The 5,000-nt window shown below is 45.0% G+C and overlaps 15 non-coding genes across 15 annotated transcripts in view; all 15 read left to right on the top strand.

Annotated features, from left to right (window-relative positions):
- Positions 1-4, top strand: part of LOC133435412 (5S ribosomal RNA) — a 119-nt gene extending 115 nt beyond the window's left edge. The window contains exon 1 of the ribosomal RNA XR_009779267.1: positions 1-4. This exon is cut by the window's left edge and continues 115 nt beyond it. This is a non-coding gene — a ribosomal RNA (5S ribosomal RNA).
- Positions 5-203: 199 nt separating this feature from the next.
- Positions 204-322, top strand: LOC133434904 (5S ribosomal RNA). Its single transcript, XR_009778813.1, has one exon. It is a non-coding gene; the product is annotated as a 5S ribosomal RNA (ribosomal RNA).
- Positions 323-538: 216 nt separating this feature from the next.
- LOC133435123 (5S ribosomal RNA) lies at positions 539-657 on the top strand. Its single transcript, XR_009778988.1, has one exon. It is a non-coding gene; the product is annotated as a 5S ribosomal RNA (ribosomal RNA).
- Positions 658-856: 199 nt separating this feature from the next.
- On the top strand, positions 857-975 carry LOC133435241 (5S ribosomal RNA). Its single transcript, XR_009779102.1, has one exon. It is a non-coding gene; the product is annotated as a 5S ribosomal RNA (ribosomal RNA).
- Positions 976-1,192: 217 nt separating this feature from the next.
- On the top strand, positions 1,193-1,311 carry LOC133434915 (5S ribosomal RNA). Its single transcript, XR_009778817.1, has one exon. It is a non-coding gene; the product is annotated as a 5S ribosomal RNA (ribosomal RNA).
- Positions 1,312-1,509: 198 nt separating this feature from the next.
- LOC133434927 (5S ribosomal RNA) lies at positions 1,510-1,628 on the top strand. Its single transcript, XR_009778818.1, has one exon. It is a non-coding gene; the product is annotated as a 5S ribosomal RNA (ribosomal RNA).
- A 217-nt stretch (positions 1,629-1,845) lies between these two features.
- LOC133434791 (5S ribosomal RNA) lies at positions 1,846-1,964 on the top strand. Its single transcript, XR_009778707.1, has one exon. It is a non-coding gene; the product is annotated as a 5S ribosomal RNA (ribosomal RNA).
- Positions 1,965-2,163: 199 nt separating this feature from the next.
- Positions 2,164-2,282, top strand: LOC133434865 (5S ribosomal RNA). Its single transcript, XR_009778777.1, has one exon. It is a non-coding gene; the product is annotated as a 5S ribosomal RNA (ribosomal RNA).
- Positions 2,283-2,481: 199 nt separating this feature from the next.
- LOC133434939 (5S ribosomal RNA) lies at positions 2,482-2,600 on the top strand. Its single transcript, XR_009778819.1, has one exon. It is a non-coding gene; the product is annotated as a 5S ribosomal RNA (ribosomal RNA).
- Positions 2,601-2,799: 199 nt separating this feature from the next.
- LOC133435315 (5S ribosomal RNA) lies at positions 2,800-2,918 on the top strand. The gene has a single exon (XR_009779172.1). It is a non-coding gene; the product is annotated as a 5S ribosomal RNA (ribosomal RNA).
- Positions 2,919-3,476: 558 nt separating this feature from the next.
- Positions 3,477-3,595, top strand: LOC133435378 (5S ribosomal RNA). The gene has a single exon (XR_009779234.1). It is a non-coding gene; the product is annotated as a 5S ribosomal RNA (ribosomal RNA).
- A 217-nt stretch (positions 3,596-3,812) lies between these two features.
- Positions 3,813-3,931, top strand: LOC133434856 (5S ribosomal RNA). The gene has a single exon (XR_009778768.1). It is a non-coding gene; the product is annotated as a 5S ribosomal RNA (ribosomal RNA).
- Positions 3,932-4,130: 199 nt separating this feature from the next.
- Positions 4,131-4,249, top strand: LOC133434946 (5S ribosomal RNA). The gene has a single exon (XR_009778820.1). It is a non-coding gene; the product is annotated as a 5S ribosomal RNA (ribosomal RNA).
- Positions 4,250-4,466: 217 nt separating this feature from the next.
- Positions 4,467-4,585, top strand: LOC133435266 (5S ribosomal RNA). Its single transcript, XR_009779125.1, has one exon. It is a non-coding gene; the product is annotated as a 5S ribosomal RNA (ribosomal RNA).
- Positions 4,586-4,784: 199 nt separating this feature from the next.
- On the top strand, positions 4,785-4,903 carry LOC133434948 (5S ribosomal RNA). Its single transcript, XR_009778822.1, has one exon. It is a non-coding gene; the product is annotated as a 5S ribosomal RNA (ribosomal RNA).
- The last annotated feature ends 97 nt before the right edge of the window (positions 4,904-5,000 follow it).

Genomic DNA, 5,000 nt, shown 5'->3' on the forward strand with positions numbered 1-5,000 from the left:
AGCTTTTTCAACCTGCAGAGAGCGCTCTCGCTTAATCTACCCACACATATTTCAACGTGGTAACAGCGACAGCTCACGTCCTAAAGTGTTTTGCACATGGTTAAGGCACTTTAACTCCAACAAATAAAACCAACAGATCAATGACTTATATTCTATGACTTATCTTCAACTCTATATAAGAGGTATTTCAAGCTGCAGCTTCTGCTTACGGCCATACCAGCCTGGATGCGCCCGATCTCGTCTGATCTCGGAAGCTAAGCAGGGTCGGGCCTGGTTAGTACTTGGATGGGAGACCGCCTGGGAATACCAGGTGCTGTAAGCTTTTTCAACCTGCAGAGAGCGCTCTCGCTTAATCTACCCACACATATTTCAACGTGGTAACAGCGACAGCTCACGTCCTAAAGTGTTTTGCACATGGTTAAGGCACTTTAACTCCAACAAATAAGCGCTTCTAAATTATTATCACCAACAAATCAATGACTTGTATTATATACTTATCTTCAACTCCATATAAGAAGTATTTCAAGCTGGAGCTTCAGCTTACGGCCATACCAGCCTGGATGCGCCCGATCTCGTCTGATCTCGGAAGCTAAGCAGGATCGGGCCTGGTTAGTACTTGGATGGGAGACCGCCTGGGAATACCAGGTGCTGTTAGCTTTTTCAACCAGCAGAGAGCGCTCTCGCTTAATCTACCCACACATATTTCAACGTGGTAACAGCGACAGCTCCCGTCCTAAAGTGTTTTCCACATGGTTAAGGCACTTTAACTCCAACAAATAAAACCAACAAATCAATGACTTATATGCTATGACTTATCTTCAACTCCATATAAGAGGTATTTCAAGCTGCAGCTTCTGCTTACGGCCATACCAGCCTTGATGCGCCCGATCTCGTCTGATCTTGGAAGCTAAGCAGGGTAGGGCCTGGTTAGTACTTGGATGGGAGACCGCCTGGGAATACCAGGTGCTGTAAGCTTTTTCAACCAGCAGAGAACGCTCTCGCTTAATCTAGCCACACATATTTCAACGTGGTAACAGCGACAGCTCACGTCCTAAAGTGTTTTGCACATGGTTAAGGCACTTTAACTCCAACAAATAAGCGCTTCTAAATTATTATCACCAACAAATCAATGACTTATATTATATGACTTATCTTCAACTCCATATAAGAGGTATTTCAAGCTGCAGCTTCAGCTTACGGCCATACCAGCCTGGATGCGCCCGATCTCGTCTGATCTCGGAAGCTAAGCAGGGTCGGGCCTGGTTAGTACTTGGATGGGAGACCGCCTGGGAATACCAGGTGCTGTAAGCTTTTTCACCAGCAGAGAGCGCTCTCGCTTAATCTACCCACACATATTTCAACGTGGTAACAGCGACAGCTCACGTCCTAAAGTGTTTTGCACATGGTTAAGGCACTTTAACTCCAACAAATAAAACCAACAAATCAATGACTTATATGCTATGACTTATCTTCAACTCCATATAAGAGATATTTCAAGCTGCAGCTTCTGCTTACGGCCATACCAGCCTGGATGCGCCCGATCTCGTCTGATCTCGGAAGCTAAGCAGGGTCGGGCCTGGTTAGTACTTGGATGGGAGACCGCCTGGGAATACCAGGTGCTGTAAGCTTTTTCAACCAGCAGAGAACGCTCTTGCTTAATCTAGCCACACATATTTCAACGTGGTAACAGCGACAGCTCACGTCCTAAAGTGTTTTGCACATGGTTAAGGCACTTTAACTCCAACAAATAAGCGCTTCTAAATTATTATCACCAACAAATCAATGACTTATATTATATGACTTATCTTCAACTCCATATAAGAGGTATTTCAAGCTGCAGCGTCTGCATAGGGCCATACCAGCCTGGATGCGCCCGAACTCGTCTGATCTCGGAAGCTAAGCAGGGTCGGGCCTGGTTAGTACTTGGATGGGAGACCGCCTGGGAATACCAGGTGCTGTAAGCTTTTTCCACCAGCAGAGAGGGCTCTCGCTTAATCTACCCGCACATATTTCAACGTGGTAACAGCGACAGCTCTCGTCCTAAAGTGTTTTGCACATGGTTAAGGCACTTTAACTCCAACAAATAAAACCAACAAATCAATGACATATATTCTATGACTTATCTTCAACTCCATATAAGAGGTATTTCAAGCTGCAACTTCTGCTCACGGCCATACCAGCCTGGATGCGCCCGATCTCGTCTGATCTCGGAAGCTAAGCAGGGTCTGGCCTGGTTAGTACTTGGGTGGGAGACCGCCTGGGAATACCAGGTGCTGTAATCTTTTTCAACCAGCAGAGAACGCTCTCGCTTAATTTAGCCACACATATTTCAACGTGGTAACAGCGACAGCTCACGTCCTAAAGTGTTTTGCACATGGTTAAGGCACTTTAACTCCGACAAATAAAACCAACAAATCAATGACTTATATTCTATGACTTATCTTCAACTCCATATAAGAGGTATTTCAAGCTGCAGCATCTGCTTACGGCCATACCAGCCTGGATGCGCCCGATCTCGTCTGATCTCGGAAGCTAAGCAGGGTCGGGCCTGGTTAGTACTTGGATGGGAGACCGCCTGGGAATACCAGGTGCTGTAAGCTTTTTCAACCAGCAGAGAACGCTCTCGCTTAATCTACCCACACATATTTCAACGTGGTAACAGCGACAGCTCACGTCCTAAAGTGTTTTGCACATAGTTAAGGCACTTTAACTCCAACAAATAAAACCAACAAATCAATGACTTTTATTCTATGACTTATCTTCAACTCCATATAAGAGGTATTTCAAGCAGCAGCTTCTGCTTACGGCCATACCAGCCTGGATGCGCCCAATCTCGTCTGATCTCGGAAGCTAAGCAGGGTCGGGCCTGGTTAGTACTTGGATGGGAGACCGCCTGGGAATACCAGGTGCTGTAAGCATTTTCAACCAGCAGAGAGCGCTCTCGCTTAATCTACCCACACATATTTCAACGTGGTAACAGCGACAGCTCACGTCCTAAAGTGTTTTGCACATGGTTAAGGCACTTTAACTCCAACAAATAAGCGCTTCTAAATTATTATCACCAACAAATCAATGACTTGTATTATATAACTTATCTTATTTTATTTTTTTATTTTTTCGTTTATTTCGGCATGTTTATATAGACACATTTCATCTCCAGAACATTATACATTGCATACTCAGCACATGACGAAAAGGGTACGGGAGAAGCTGACGCTTATCAAAGTCCCGCCCCGTTCTATGTAAGATTCATGATCACATCAACAACAGAATTCAGTAAGATACATAGTTTACCACATAGCAATTTGTCTAATTTCATCCTTCACAGTCCAGATAGCATGTATGTTTGTACACGTGTCCAGTCCACTCATCCTGATCACCGTTCCTGTGATTTACTACTGTGTCCACTGTTCAGTTATTTTAATGTCCAAGCCTCTTTTAACTCCATATCAGAGTTATTTCAAGCTGCAGCTTCTGCTTACGGCCATACCAGCCTGGATGCGCCTGATCTCGTCTGATCTCGGAAGCTAAGCAGGGTCGGGCCTGGTTAATACTTGGATGGGAGACCGCCTGGGAATACCAGGTGCTGTAAGCATTTTCAACCAGCAGAGAGCGCTCTCGCTTAATCTACCCACACATATTTCAACGTGGTAACAGCGACAGCTCACGTCCAAAAGTGTTTTTCACATGGTTAAGGCACTTTAACTCCAACAAATAAGCGCTTCTAAATTAATATCACCAACAAATCAATGACTTATATTATATGACTTATCTTCAACTCCATATAAGAGGTATTTCAAGCAGCAGCTTCTGCTTACGGCCATACCAGCCTGGATGCGCCCGATCTCGTCTGATCTCGGAAGCTAAGCAGGGTCGGGAATGGTTAGTACTTGGATGGGAGACCGCCTGGGAATACCAGGTGCTGTAAGCATTTTCAACCAGCAGAAAGCGCTCTCGCTTAATCTACCCACACATATTTCAACGTGGTAACAGCGACAGCTCACGTCCTAAAGTGTTTTGCACATGGTTAAGGCACTTTAACTCCAACAAATTAAACCAAAAAATCAATGACTTATATTCTATGACTTATCTTCAACTCCATATAAGAGGTATTTCAAGCTGCAGCTTCTGCTTACGGCCATACCAGCCTGGATGCGCCCGATCTCGTCTGATCTCGGAAGCTAAGCAGGGTCGGGCCTGGTTAGTACTTGGATGGGAGACCGCCTGGGAATACCAGGTGCTGTAAGCTTTTTCAACCAGCAGAGAACCCTCTAGCTTAATCTACCCACACATATTTCAACGTGGTAACAGCGACAGCTCACGTCCTAAAGTGTTTTGCACATGGTTAAGGCACTTTAACTCCAACAAATAAGCGCTTCTAAATTATTATCACCAACAAATCAATGACTTGTATTATATGACTTATCTTCAACTCCATATAAGAAGTATTTCAAGCTGCAGCTTCAGCTTACGGCCATACCAGCCTGGATGCGCCCGATCTCATCTGATCTAGGAAGCTAAGCAGGGTCGGGCCTGGTTAGTACTTGGATGGGAGACCGCCTGGGAATACCAGGTGCTGTAAGCTTTTTCAACCAGCAGAGAGTGCTCTCGCTTAATCTACCCACACATATTTCAACGTGGTAACAGCGACAGCTCACGTCCTAAAGTGTTTTGCACATGGTTAAGGCACTTTAACTCCAACAAATAAAACCAACAAATCAATGACTTATATTCTATGACTTATCTTCAACTCCATATAAGAGGTATTTCAAGCTGCAGCTTCTGCTTACGGCCATACCAGCCTGGATGCGCCCGATCTCGTCTGATCTCGGAAGCTAAGCAGGGTCGGGCCTGGTTAGTACTTGGATGGGAGACCGCCTGGGAATACCAGGTGCTGTAAGCTTTTTCAACCAGCAGAGAACGCTCTCGCTTAATCTACCCACACATATTTCAACGTGGTAACAGCGACAGCTCACGTCCTAAATTGTTTTGTACATAGT

Source organism: Cololabis saira, unplaced genomic scaffold (assembly GCF_033807715.1).
Source record: "Cololabis saira isolate AMF1-May2022 unplaced genomic scaffold, fColSai1.1 scf052, whole genome shotgun sequence".
NCBI lineage: Eukaryota > Metazoa > Chordata > Actinopteri > Beloniformes > Belonidae > Cololabis > Cololabis saira.